Source organism: Panthera onca, chromosome C1, assembly GCF_046562875.1.
Source record: "Panthera onca isolate mPanOnc1 chromosome C1, mPanOnc1 haplotype 2, whole genome shotgun sequence".
In the NCBI taxonomy this organism is placed as follows: Eukaryota; Metazoa; Chordata; class Mammalia; order Carnivora; family Felidae; genus Panthera; species Panthera onca.
The window spans coordinates 208,792,796-208,807,211 of NC_138346.1; the positions used below are offsets into that span (position 1 = coordinate 208,792,796).

The 14,416-nt window shown below is 56.7% G+C and overlaps 1 protein-coding gene across 1 annotated transcript in view; it reads right to left on the reverse strand.

Moving 5' to 3' along the window:
* ACTL8 (actin like 8) overlaps positions 1–14,416 on the reverse strand; it is a 60,041-nt gene that overhangs the window by 44,773 nt on the left and 852 nt on the right. The gene's annotated exons all lie outside the window — the stretch shown is intronic.

Below are 14,416 nucleotides of genomic sequence, written 5' to 3' on the forward strand. Positions count from 1 at the left end.
ATGTGCCAGGCACCGTGTCTGGCCCTGAGGACACAGCATTGGACGGGACTGCCCAGCCCCTTACCCTCAGCTCTGCTGTGTGAGCTGGTGACAAGCCAAGACGCCAGGCAGGACTGAAGATGTGTGCCCCAAACAGCCCCTGTCTGCGAAAGGGAATGAAGAGACCCTCTGGGGTCACCGCGGGCACCAGAAGACCGCCACGACGATGCACAGACACTACCCCGCCGTGCCCTCCAAACGGCCCTGCAGAGGCGGCACCACGCCCCCCAGTTTATAAAGTAGAAAACAGAAACTCAGACAGCCGGTTGGCCTGACGAGAACCGGCCTCTGTGCGGCGCGGGCCAAGCAGGGCCCTACACGCTGTGCAGGGTTTCCCTCATTTGATCGTCTCCCTAACCCTAGGAGAGGGGCCCTCTTATCACCCCCATTGGACAGACAGGGAAACCGCAGCACAGAGAGGTCAAGAACGTTGCCAAAGCCACACAGCCGATGGGAGAGCGGAAATTTTGAGCCCCTGCGGTCCCATCTCTTCTCCAACCGGACGAGACTGCCCCCCACCCCACGCTGTGTTAGGGAGGGCAGAACCTGGTACAGCAGAAACGCTCATTCCAGACGTGAGACTGCTAGACCGTAAAGCACAATAAATGCGTAAGTGGAGGCAGAGCCCAGTTCCCACCACACCTGTATTTGGCCATTTCCGACACAGCCCGCATTCAACGCTTGCTACGTGTGAAGAAGGTGCTTCCCGGGCCGTCGTTCCACCGGCATGCCTCGTGTCCTCTCATTTCATACAGGAGGGACCAGAGAGGTGAGGCACCTTCCCAAAGCTCACACAGCAAGGCGTGGTGAGAGGTGAGCCCCTGACCCCCAGCCCAGTGCTCCCCTGACTTCCTCAGCTGGTGGCCGGAAGCTGCCCGAACAGAGACATTCTCCGCTTCCCTTAAACACATAAAACAAGTCCCTAATCCTTGTTATTAATGTAAATAATATTCCGGCAAAGGAAGCAAGCTCCCTGCCTCCCCAAGGGGCTTCGGGGATTATGTCTACGGTGCCCGACGCAGCAAGGACAATAACCAATTGACTCTTATTAAAACTCCAATAATGCTCGTGTGATTGTGGCTTTGATAAGAGCCCTGCTGTGAGCGGGGGTCAACCACATTAGGAAAATGTAATTAGACTAATAAATTCCAGGCAATCCTTTTTCTTTTCTTTTTTTTTTTCCCCCCCTCTTTGCTCCAAGGAGGAGCCACTTATAAGACCTCATTACTCACATGGAGGCCCCATCGTCGGCTGTGCTGCGGGTCTGACCACGTAAAGACCCATCGGCTCCCGCAGCGCCCGAGCCTTTGGGACTTACTGGCCATACAGGAGAAAGTTCAGGGAGCCACAGAGGCATGGGCGGGATGGGGGTTATTACAGACCCCAGGGGGGTCCCCTGAGATTCCAAAAGACCAGCTTCTGGGGGTCAGCGAGGGGCAGACTTTGCCGGAGGGTCAGCCTCACCCGAGGCCCAGAGATCGTCCTAGCCCCGCACTGCAGAGGGCAAGGCCATCTTCCAGGGCGAGGCGAACCTTACGAGGAAGTCCCTATCTAGGAAAGGCCCGGCCACTCCTCCTAACTCCTGACCTTCCAAAGTGTAGTCAATTCTGCTGTCACGCGGGCTTTGAAAATGCAAACGTGCTCTGATGCGACCCGGATATCAGGGAACAATTGGAACACTGCACGAATGTCTCGTTGGCTGATGCATCATTCCGTCCACCGGAAACACCGGGTAAACAGAAAACCACACCGGCTGAACGGAGCAGCCCGGGGACACACAAAACGTACACGCCTCCCAGGACGACGGCCCCAACCATCCACACCTGCGGTGATGATGTTCCACCCCATTTCCCATCACTTTTCCTTCTGCCTCGTCAGCAGCAACCTAACGCCCCCTCCCTGTTTCCATCCCAGCCTGTTTCGTGGTTTTTTTCGCTCTGTCCACGCTGTCTTTTTCTCTCTTTACCTCTCCTCTCTTCCTCTTGTACACAGGGTGACACGTGTGGGAACCGGGCGGGCAGCCGGCAGGTAGAGTGGGTGTAACTCCCACGTGCAAAAACTTCAGATCGTTTTCAAGATGAAGCACCACATTTATTTAGTACGTGGGTGTTTCCTGACCCTACACATGGATAGAATTCGGCTGCCTTTTCATTAGATTCCCGCCCTTTTGTGCGCGTCCCCATCGCACAGAAGGGAATGTTAAGTCCAGAGTGGGTCCAGACCCACCAGTCTCCAAACAAACTCACGCTGGCCCCTTGGTCTCGGATGTTTATGTTTATCGTGTTATCTGCTCTGTGTCTGACGATAGGCTAAGCACTTTACAGTCGAGTTTCAAGGCAAGAGAACGGGGTGAGAACCCGCTTCGGGGTTACGATTCCTGAGTTCCAATCCCAGCTCTACAAGTTTGGCTTTGTGACCTTAAGCAAGGCACGTAACCTCTCTGTGCCTCAGTTTTCTCATCCGTGGAACGGGAAGAGCTCACAGAGAGGTGGTGAGGGTTATGAGATTTAAAAAAAATGTAAGAGGGCGTGTATGGTTTTATGCTGTGACCTGGGCCAGGGTCTGGGGCACAGGAACCACCCCAAAAGCGTTGACTGCTCTCATGTTTAGGGCTTACACCACATACCGTGAAATCCAGTGCCGGCCAAAAGGGGACGGGGGATGGGGACGTTGGGTCGAGGGGTGAGGCTCTTGCGGTCAGACCCAGCTGCGAAGCCCGACTCACCAACTTCCTCCTTTGTGGCCCCGGACAGGTGACCTGGGCTCTCAGTCTCAGTCTGCTCATCCCTAAAATGGGGTAGCAGTTACATGCCCCTCATGGGGGGGTTGTGAGAATTCGTGGGATTCCCCACGGAAGTCACTCGTGCAGAGGGCCCAGCACACGAAGCAGAGACGAGGAGGGAGGTATGACCCTGGGCCACCCCCGCCTGTGGGCACAGACCCGTCTCAGCTGAATGCACCTGTTCTCCCCATTAGACTCCCCGGCGGTCCCTCCCCTAGGCCCCTGCGTGTCGTGGCCGCACAGGTGCAGGAGGAGGATCCATGTTGGCTTTCTGGGCTGTCTGGAGGTCACCCTCAGGACCACAGACCCCCCCCCCCCACCTAGTGTAGATGTGTCTGTATCTCGGTGGAGAAGGTCCCTGGCTTGTGGGAAGCCCAGACTCTGCCCCGACACCCATCCCTCCCCGAAGATGCCAGCATCCCAGGCTTGGGGGAGGAGGGCTCCCCGACATCAAACTGCTGGTGGACAGACCGCATCCCAGAGGACAGGCTCCTCCCTGACCCTCCCAGGCCACCCACAGCTCAGACCCCACAGCCAGTGTTTGTTTTTCCCATGAGCCAGCCTCCCCCCAGCAGCGTGTCGGGGCTTCTGGCCTCTGCTGGAGCTCTTCTGGTGACAGGAGCTCACGGTGTCCAAGGCAGTCTGTTCCAACTGGCTGCTAGAGGCCTCAGAGCCAAAAATTCATCTCCCTGTCAGTTCTGCCCACAAACAGCGGAAGATACCCCTGCTGGGATCCCATCTTCCCTGAGTGTAGTTAATATGCACCCTTCCTCCCCCGGCCCAAGTCATTTCTTTCTGGGCCAAATATTTTCCTGCCTCCAGTCCATCCTCCTAGGACGAAAAGAATAATGGTGACGATAAAGGTAACATCAGTGACTGACGTCTAATGAACGCGTAATCGGCAGTATTCTACATCAGGAGTCAGCAAACCACGGCCCGGGGGCCAAATCCGGCTCGCTGCCTGCTTTCATACGGCCGCCCCAACACGGGTGGTTTTTGCACTTTTAAACGGTTGGGAAAAAATCAGGACAAGAAGGCTCTTTCGTGACACGTGAGAAGTATATGAAATTCAAATTCCAGGATCTATGAATAAAGTTTTATTGGAACACAGCCACGTCCATCATTTACATATTGTCTATGGCTGCTCTCAAGTCACTACAGCAGACGTGAGGAGTCTGGCAAAGGATACGGCCTACAAAGCCTAAAATGTCTCCTCTCTGGTCCTTTACAGAAAAGTTTGCTGACTTATGTTCTATGTGTTTTACACGTACCTTCTCAGTCCTTTCAATAACTCGTGAAGAAGTTAGCAAGACGGTCTTCATTTTACAGACAAAGACGCAGAAGCTCAGAGATGTTCAGTAAGTTGCCCAAGACCCACAGCCTCACAGCGGTGGGGCCAGGATTCGAACTCGGGCAGTTGGACTCCAGCGTCTGTGCCTTACCCACTCCCCTCTTCTTCCAGGTCACTGCCTGGGACTGATAGTTATGGCACACCCCAGCCCCAGGGCAGCCACCTCCCTCCCCGGTCTCTGGGTCCTCTTGGCTTCACCTGGGCGTGGTGGGAATGACCAGAGCACCTGCTCAGCTCATTGGCCACTCTGACCCCCATATCCTCTTCGAACCCCGCTGGCTTTTTTCAAGTCTTTCCCAAGCCCACCCTAAAAAGGACCAATAAACCCATTGATCTCTGGATACTATGGGATTGATCCACAGGCACTCTCCAAACTGGGAACGGTAGCCGATGTGAGAAAGTCAATAGCTCTAAACGGAGGTCTCGAAAAATTCCGGAGAGCCAATAAATCTTGCTCTTGGGCTGCCCGCAGGCTTCAAATAAACCTGTCCCGCCCATGATCTTGCAAAGGTACAAAGCAGAAGTCCCTGGGTCCGCCGTCCAGGTGAGGGAAATCTCAAGGCCACCCGCCCCGCTTTTCTCTCTCCGAATATACAAATCTACGAGGGGAAGAAGGTAGCACGCTCTGTTGCCATAGAAACCAGGCTAGGCTGTGTCTGCACCAGGAAGGATTAAAGACAAACATAAGAGGCAGAAGTAACCCAGAGGGACAGAGAGGGACAGGCCCAAGGATTCCTAATCTGTGATTAAAGTTTCTCAAAGAGGTCTCCGCCCCGTCATTATTTCTGAGCTTAGATGCCCGTGATAAACCTCAGGCTCATCAATAAATACAAATCAATACCTCTAGAAGGCAAATAGTTGATTTTTATTTATATGCATGTTCAGCGTAGCTGTAGCTCATCCAGCTGGAGGAAACCCGAATGACCCAGTCCTGGCTTTGGCAGCTGGTGACCCCACAGGCCGACTTCAGCCCGTGAAGCTCCTTTTATGGGCCTCCGCAAATTTTTTCCCCCAAGATTTCTAAATAAGCTGCTGACATTTAAATTTTGAAATATTTTGGAGCGCAAGTCAGCTCCCTGGCTTTTCTTAAAATAATCCAAGGACCCGGCAATCGCTGCCCCACGCCAGCAATAACCGGTCGGCCCCGAGCCGGAACTGCCCCAATGGGCAGGGCAGCTGCCCGCCGGACCACACATCCCCAGCACCGCTGCTCTCCCACACCTGGCCCATTTCACACCTTTGTCTTTCTTGGCCGGTGGAGGGCCCCCCGTAGGCACTTGACTTTGCAACACCCCACCCTGAGCACCGGTCCCTCCATGTTACCGGTAGAAACACTGAGGCCTATAGAGAAGAGGCATCTTGTCTAAAACGCGACAGTGAATTCGCGACAGGGCTGGTGTCCCAGTGTCCAGGGCAGGACTCGGCTCAGACCCGTCTAGAGGGAAAGTCTAGAGGTTGGGTTAGTATCTGTCAGCTACAAACGTGTCTGAGGTGAAAATTAGATTTTTTCTGCTGACTCCAGTTTTGCCAGCTTTGTTCCAGCTCTTTGCACAGGGAAGGGAGGGAGGAGAAAAAAAGGAGAAAGTCACCTCGGACCCGCCCCCAACCCGCCCCTGCACTGGCCACCCCTGCCCGCCCACAGCCATGCTCGATGGTGCCTAAGAATACGGAGGAAGAAACGTGACTGGGGCAAAGGGCCAGAGCAGGTCAGCAGGCTGCCCAACTTCACAACTGATGGGTCTGTAACCCGGACAAGGAGAGACCGTTAGCCGAGCCTGGGATGGAACCCCTTCTCGGCTACTTGCTGGCTGTGTGACCTTGACTAAGTCACTTAACCTCTCTGAACCCCTGTCTCTTCCTCTGTGTAGTAGGGGTAAATAGCAGTGCTATCGAATAGGACTGCTGTAAAGGTTAAATAAGGCCACGACAAAGTGCTTAGCGGAGCGTAGGTACATAGTAGGTGCTCCCCAAAGCACTCCTCCCCCCCGCCGGCTTCCGCCCCAGCCGGACGCCGTCACCCTCCTAAGTCTGAACTCCCCAGACTGGGGCTCGGTTGCATGCTCAGCCTGCAGGTCCAGCAGCACTCCCCACTCCCTGCCAGTGACTCAGCGGCTGCTCCCACCCCCACAAAAGCCAAGAGGCCTCCCCGACTTTGCCTGAGCAGTGAGCCCCACTCAGAGCACCGCTCCCCCTCGCTCTCAAGACCACCCAGCCCTCAAAGCCCAGCCAGACCCAGCGTTGCCACAACCTCCCCCAGACCCGGGAACCTCTGTCCTCTCTGAACTCCACCCCACCATTCACTCGGAGGAATCCGGCCCCCTTCTCGAACATTCCACCCGGGACGGGCTCTGCCCTTAGCATCCTGAAGGCGAGGACAGCTCACCCATCTCTGAGATCCTTGCCGGGGACCCTGGGCCTCTGTTAGCAGCCAAGCACCTGTCTGTCCCCTCTTCTTTGGATACCGGCACCCCCAAATGCCCTTCCAGGGCTGACCACGCCTCCAAAATGTACTCCCGGTGGGACTATTGATCATGAGGCCCTGAACACAAACTAGGACTGGTCACGTGGCCAAAGCCCCATCCATTAGAGGCCCTCTCCCCTCCCGCACCCCGGACCTAGAATTCCAGCCTGTAGAATCATTCCGAGCTGACTGGGGCCACCCATCCCAGCGGGGTCTCAGAAGGCTTGTGGTTCCTGGTCTTTGCAAACTAGTCCTTCGGCCAAGCCTCCGATTCTGCAAGCTGAGTGGTCACTTCCTTTCCTGCTCATGTCAGCCAGAGCCTAGTCCTGTGGTTTGCCCCGAAGAGAGCTCCCACCTGACTCTCTAAACCTCACCTCACACACACGTATGCACCTGCCTCCCAGAACCAGACTTGCTAGAGGGACTTTGGCACAGGCAGACACGCTGAGACTTTTCCCGCTTTCAGGGAAAGGCCAAGCTGCCAACCGCTTCAGTAACACAACTGAACTCCCCCCTGTATCGGCCAACGGAATCCAAGCGAGCCAGGCTCGTCTTCCCTCCCCACCTGTCTGAGCCCCCGCCCCCGCCCTGCATCTCCCCACTCAGCTTCCTGACATCACTTCCCACCACCCTCCTTGCAGGTCCTCAAACACACCTGGCACAGACCTACCACAGGGCCTTTGCACACACAGCTCCCTCTGCCTGGAATCTCTTCTGCATGGTGTTCTCATGCTTCCTTCTAGTCTCTGCTTAGCCCGTCCCTGACTACACTGGCTAGTGTCCCCCTCCCAACACCCCGCATCTCCTTTCTACTCATTTTCCTCCATCGCTCTCCCAACCCGAATTCATCATTTGTCTGGTTTTGTGATTTGTCTCCCCCAGCTGGAATGGAAGCTCAGGAATAGAATGGAAGCTTGTACAGGACTGAATCCCTAATACCTAGAACAATGCTTGGTGTTAACAGGGACCCACAAACAAGGCTGGATGGATGAATGAATGAATGAATCAATGAATCAATGAATCAATGAATGAATTCACAAGTGAACCAATGAGCAAATGGATTGATGAGGAAGAAGGAGAAGGAGGAGGAGGAGAAGGAGAAGGAGGAGAAGAAGGAAAAGAAAGAGGAGGAAACACTACATGTTCAGGAATGCTGACTTTCTGCCATTTGCACAGCAGGAGAGACCGGAGGTTGGCGCTGGAGACTGCTTCGGCTCCAGTCTGGGCTCTATCACCTCCTGGCTCCCTGGCCCTCAGGTCAGCACCCCCTCTCTGGGCTTCAGGTCCTGCATCTGCAAATTGGGAAGCATAACCGTGATGGGCTGTGGGAGGTTAAATGCGTTCCCGCTTACAAGGCGAGGTGAGCGGCCCGGTGAGCCGTCAGGGCCCAAGGTCATGATTTTTGCGCTCGTTAACGCTCTTGCTGCGTTATCTTCTAACGCACTTGAGCCCAGGTGGTAGAATTGTCAGAACATCCTCTCTAACAGGGCGTCTGAGCAGAAGGGATGGGAGGCAGCGAGCGAACCCAGGAGCCCCGGGTTCCAGCAAGGCCCTGCCGCTCCCACGCTGCACGATTTCGGGGAACGCGGAACCCTCTGCCCGACTGAGTCAGGGCCACGCACCGCCCCCCGGTTCACGGGGCTGCCACGAGGCTCCAGATTGGACCAGGGATGTGAACACAGCCCCGAGGACGCAGTGAATCAATGCATCCCACTCATTCATCATAATTGCATTTGAAGAGGCGCCAGAGTCAAAAAGCCAGGGTTCAAAGGTGACGCCTCCGACACACGCCGCGAATCACCAGCTCCCTTTGGAGATGTCAGCAGCACCCGCGAAGCCGCAATTACCAGGGCAGGGAGTGTTCCTGCTTCTCCCATTTCGGTCACAATACCATCCAAGAGCGGAGGGTTACGCGGGGGAAATTATAGTAATTACTCTGCGGGAGGGCTGGCTGCGTGAACTGTGGCTGATCTAAACCTGGGCTGAGCTCGACCTCCCTGGGAGCTGGGGGAGAGAGCAAGCCAGGGAACGTCTGCCTCACCCCAGGGCCCCGGGCAACGATGCCGATGTCGCTTAATGAACTCACAACTGTCATCAGGCCACGCGGGCAGGAGAGCCTAGTGGCTGAGAACACGGGCATCAGGTCGGGACAGCTGGTCCACCACGAGCCAGACCTTATCATCCAGGGCAGTGGAGACAGCACGTTTACGCAAGCTGTGAAGGCAGCAAAGATAATGGGGGTGTGTAAATGGCCCGGGGCTCAGAGCACACCCCTCCGAGGAGGCGAAACCTGAACTGGAAGTGGAGGGGCAGCCATGAAGAGGGACTTCCCTGGGCCTCAGTTTCTTCATCTGCCAAATGGGTGTGATCCTCGTGCCTGTATCCCGGGGCCATCGGGAGCATCTGAGGAGTTAATGCACACAAGGCGTCCGGCACAGGGTCTGGTCCATAGCGCTCAAGCAGAGGTGGGGGCCAAAGGCAAGGAGGGGCTGCCCCGCCTTATGAAGTTCATTCCCACAAAAGTGTGAGCCCCTCCTTCACACCAACCCCCGTCCTAGTCACTGGGAGACAGCGGTGACCTAAAGTGGTAAAAATCCCGGTCCCTGCGGACCAGGACCAGGACGGTAGGAAGTCACCTGCCATGCACTCTGCAGAGCCCCGGACTCACTGCCCTTTGCCTACTGCTTTTCACAGATGGGGAAGCGTCCAGCACCCCCAGTCAGCCCCCTCCTCCCCCCGACCCTGGATCCCAATGGCACCCCTCCCACCTGCTCTCTGGCTGGAGCCCCCCAGCTGCTGCACAGCTGTCCACTGAGAGTTATGAGTCTCCAGTTCCGAAATCTGGGGTCTCAGCCGTGATCCCCTGGGGAGCTTGTGACAAAGTACAGATGCCCAGACCCCACCCCAGGTGGCTAATTCTTTGGTCCGAGCAAGGCCAGGAGTTCACTCGGATGCTTGGGAACCACAGGCAGAGCCCCCTATCTATCACACTTGACCGTGAGCTCACCGAGGGCACAAATCTGCGCCCCCCGCCCGGGGCCTGGCACACAGTAGGTGTTCAGGGGGAATATAAGTGCTTAGCAGAGTAAGTGAAGAAATAGTTGACCGGATCAAAGCCCCCCTTCCCCACCCCCAAGGCCACCAATGGCCCACTATGCTGCCATCAAGCAAGACACGGGGCTGACATGCTCAGAACCTGGCCACCTGGGATAAGTGGAAGAAGGGGGAGGAACCAGCGATCAGGGCACAGAAATGCCTGCTTCTGAGCCTCAGTTCCTGTAAGTGGGATCACTGGCGCCATCTCCAGTAAGGAGCAGGGAATTCAAGACTCAGGGGTACCGTGATCCTGAAAGGTGGACGCCCCTCAGTGTCATCTGCGAAGGGTCCCCTCTGTCTCCCTGAACGATGGCCATCAGCGCCTGCTTGCCAACTCCCAGCAGTGGGACGCTGAGCACATCCATTGGTGCGCGGCTGGAAAGTTCTCGCTTGGGAAGCCAGCCCTGCCCTTCGGCCCCACCGCACGAGGCAGGTCCCACCTGAAGACACGTCACAGAAATAGTATCACGTAAGGTCGTGGTGAGGACTGGATAAACAAGGCACACGGGTGCCGAGCCCAGAGCCGGCAAATCTTAAGGGCTCAAGGCCTTCCACTGCATCGACCAGAGGCCACAGGAGGGGAGGGGAGGACGTGGGCCGGTCACAGGGCCTTGAAAGCTGGGGTACAGACAGTGGGTGTGTCCTCAGAACAGCCATGGAGGGCCTCCCGTCTCTCCAACTTTCTCTCATGGCAGAGGGTTGGCCAGACAAGCCACGAATAAATGACCAGGCCCCGGAACAGAGGGGCCCTCAGGGGACCCTCAGGAGGCTGAGCCGCTGAAAGACAGAGGGACCTTCAGGAAGGAGGACCGCAGGGTCATCCCCAAGGCCTGCCCCACAGCTGCCCACCAAGGGGAAGGACCCGCCAGAGGCTCGTGCACACATCAAGGCACCGGGACATCCGTGAGCCCTGCCGCGGGCCTGCGGAGCCTCTCTCGGCTGCACCCATGTGGTTTTGTTTCCACCCACTGTCATCTGGGTCTGGGGCACATCACCAAGAACCATGACGGGGAGTGTGGAGGACTCATGGCCTCATTTAACCCTGGTGACAGCACTGAGGTTACCATCCCCACTCAGCAATCAGGAAACTGAGGGCTCAGACTGACCATAGCTGGTGAGGCACGGAGCTCCGTCCCAAACCCGGGTTCCCTGGGCGGGGGGTGGGGGGGCCTCCCCAGCCCTCCACACGCTCCAGCTTGTCAGCCCCAAGGCTCCCAGCCTCTCATTCTTGGCAGGGGGGCGACGGTCGGGGGCGGGGAGGAACATTAAGGATCATTTTGCTCTAAGCCTTCTTGTGCCCAAGGCAGGCACAGGCACAAGCCCAGAAGTCCCGGGAACCCTCTCACAGAGAAGGGCTGTGGCTAACGAAGAACTGGGGAGAGGAAAATGTAACCAGCCCCTCACAACACTTCTCCACGCAGAGGAGCTGCACTCCTCCTTTGGGGAGGAAAATCACCAGACTCTCCTCCCAGGCCGGAAGCAAAGGGTCCTGAGGGCACCGGAGAGGGGCTGGGGTCCATCCAGGGTCCAGCAATGGGGAAGGGAGGGCAGAGTGCGGCATCAGGGGGTGCCTCGAGCTCCCTGGGGCTCCCAATGCCCTGGCCAGGAGGAGATGGGGCGCACAGGACCCAATCTGCCCCCAAGTTTGAGATGGGAGAACCCATCTCAATGAGGGCTGAGATGGGGGTGGGGGCATACGGATGTGACCGTGAGACAATCAGGGATGCCACCTGCTCAAGGGGTCCTTCTGATGACCCCAGCACCCAAGCACCCCCTCCCCACCCACCTGCAGACATCATGAAACCCAGGCAGGGCTGAAACCACCAAAATTCCCGCCGTCCTGGAGCCCACAGGCACCTTTTCCCCATGCCCACCCCATCACAGGACTGGGGAGAGGTCCAGAGACTGGGCTCACTCCAGCCCCAAAAGCCTCCCCTCCGCAAAGGTCTCGGCCCTCAGACACAGGAGCCTGAAGCAAGGTTCACACCTCCAGGCCCTTCTCCCAGCCTGACCAGAAGAGAAGAGCAAGGAGACAGCCACATGCTCGTTTCATTGTCGTCCGGACCCTATGACAAGCCCGTCTTATTATCCCCACTCACAGGGAGGGAAACTGAGTCCACACAAGGTCGGGGTCCTGCCCAGGTCACGCAGCCAGAGGCACGGCCGGAAGCCAGATTGTCCCCTCTGCATCTGATGGAGTGACCAAGTCATCAGGGAGGACCCAGGGGCTGGGGACGCGCAGGGAGATGACCTCCCTCGTGGGCACAACCAGTCCAGAGGCCTCAGCTTCTCATGCAACTCAGCTGCAAACCCAAACCCACAGCTCTGTCGGCCCCGCCCTCCTACCTCAGCCCCAGGCCTGTGGTTCCAGAATCAGACACCAGGGGACCCCGGGCCCAGGGCAAACCACCGCTAATCAGTCATACTGGAACGAAGGAACCCAAGGAGAGTTCCCTGCCCAGAGCAGAGCCATGGCGGGAAGGACTGAACTCTGATGGCTCCTGGCCACACATGTGGGCTTTTCTACAGCCGACTCCGAGGAATCAAAGTGTGGCCGGCCGCGGGGGCCTAGGCATGTGCCTGTGGTTTTAAAGGGCCCAAGGGGCAGGGGGGGCTGGTTTGTGCTTGATGGACAGGTGGGCAGGGGAGGCAAGGAGGAACAGCCTGTCCATGAACAGACCCCTGGCCCAGCAGTCAGGGGACTGTGTGCCTTCAAGCATTTGAGGGTTTGGGCCCTGCGAACCCCTCTCTCCAGGGGTTCTCAGTTACATTTGAGCCCCTTCCAGCAAAACCACCCACCCCACTGGCCCCCGTGCAGCCTCCTGAGCCCCAGGTGCCCCCAAAGTACAACCTTGTGTTAAGCATCACAAGACAAAGAAGGGGGTGGACTTCTAAAACTCTTTCCCCCCAAGAAAGCAGGAGCACCTGAGCCAGGTGACCTCAGATGAGCCCCTCAGCACCCCAAACCCTCCTGCCCACAATGTCTCCTCCGCGCCGCCCCCCCGCCCCCAAGTGCTGAGGGGTCAAAACAAGTCAAGCACTAGAGGAAAGCCATATATTAGTGGCAGAACGATGCTGGGCCCACATTCCCCCAAAATCTCCCCGCCCAGTGTTCCTTTGGGATGGACACCTGCTAATTCATTGTCCCATTTTAAGGGCGAAGCTCGAGGCCCAGACCTTACGTGGAGCGGCCACACAGAGTCTGTGACAGCAACAACCCGGCCCCGAGAGACGCTGCTCTGTCCAGGAGCCTGGCTCAGGCCCCAGGGAGAAGAAGGAGGGAAGCAGGGAAAGCAGAAACGTGCATCCATTAAGCACCTGCAGTGTGCACCCATTAAGACCTGCCGGGCCTTTACTAGGCCCTCTGCATCCAGGGTCTTTCTAAACGCCACAACGACCCCCAAGATTCAAACACGGCACCCCTCTTCTTCTTCCCTCTACAGAGAAGGACCCACCCCCACCAGCCCAACCCCCTCCGGCCCAGACAGCGATGGGGGTCTGGCTCACTCTGATAAGGACATCTGCAACCTTATTTAAAAGTCACTACTGCACATAATTAGAGGCACTTACCCCCTCAGATCCATCCTTCTCCTCCGATTGCTTTTATAGCCAGTAATAACTCTCGAAAATTCCTCAACAGATGGAAATTTTATTTGACTAATCATGGCTGTCTGACTAGCTGGGGTGCAGCAGCTCAGGGTTCAGCCTGGCAGGACGCCCGCTGAGGTAGCTGTCAGGGGGCTGGGCAAAGAGCCCAGAACCCAAGGCCACCTTGAGGGTCCACTCCTCAGAGGGAAGGCACAGGAGGGCGTCAGAAAGCGCCAGGCACTGGGCAGCCATGGCAGCCGTGTCCCAGCTTTCCCGGGTCCCGACAGGGCACCGAGTCCCTTTCCCACTCCTCTAAGCTCTTGGTCTCTAGACACGCGACGGTCAATGCCAGGGAGATACGGGGACATCCCAGCGTAAGCACCTAATAACAACGGTATGGTGGCTGCTGCCCACCGTGGACCTCCTCCATGCCAGCCCCGTGCCAAGCACCTGTGCGCGTTATCCCATTCGGTCCCGCCAACAATCCTATGGAGGCACGAGAACATTCCCATTTCACAGATTCACAAATAGACGATGGAGCAGAGCCACGTGCACAAGGTCACCAGGCTGGGCTGCCACCTGCATCTGGGGAGTTAAGAGTTGGTGCCTTTGCCCCCATTCACCCAAGGCTGAGAGATCCTTCTAGAACCCACGTCGAATTTTATCACTGATACCAAAAAAAAAAAAAAAAACAGACCCATGGGACACCTGGGTGGCTCAGTCAGTTGCGCGTCCCACTTCGGCTCAGGTTGTGATCTCATGGTTCGTGGGTTCACGCCCCACATCGGGCTTTGCGCTTTCAGCCTGGAGCCTGCTTCGGATTCTCTGTCTCCCTCTCTCTCTCTGCCCCTCCCCCGCTCATTCTCTCTCCCTCTCACTCTCTCAAAAATAAATAAACATTTTTAAAAATTTTTAAAAAACAGACCCACAAAACTCCCGGTGACCCCGCAGCACCCTGTAGGCAAAATGAGCATTTATCCACGGGATAAAAACATGTGCACAGAAAGCCTGGTGCATTTGAGAATACGCATAGCAAATTATTCAGAACAGCCCCAAATTGGAAATACCAACGTGAAAATGGATGAACAAACAATGACTT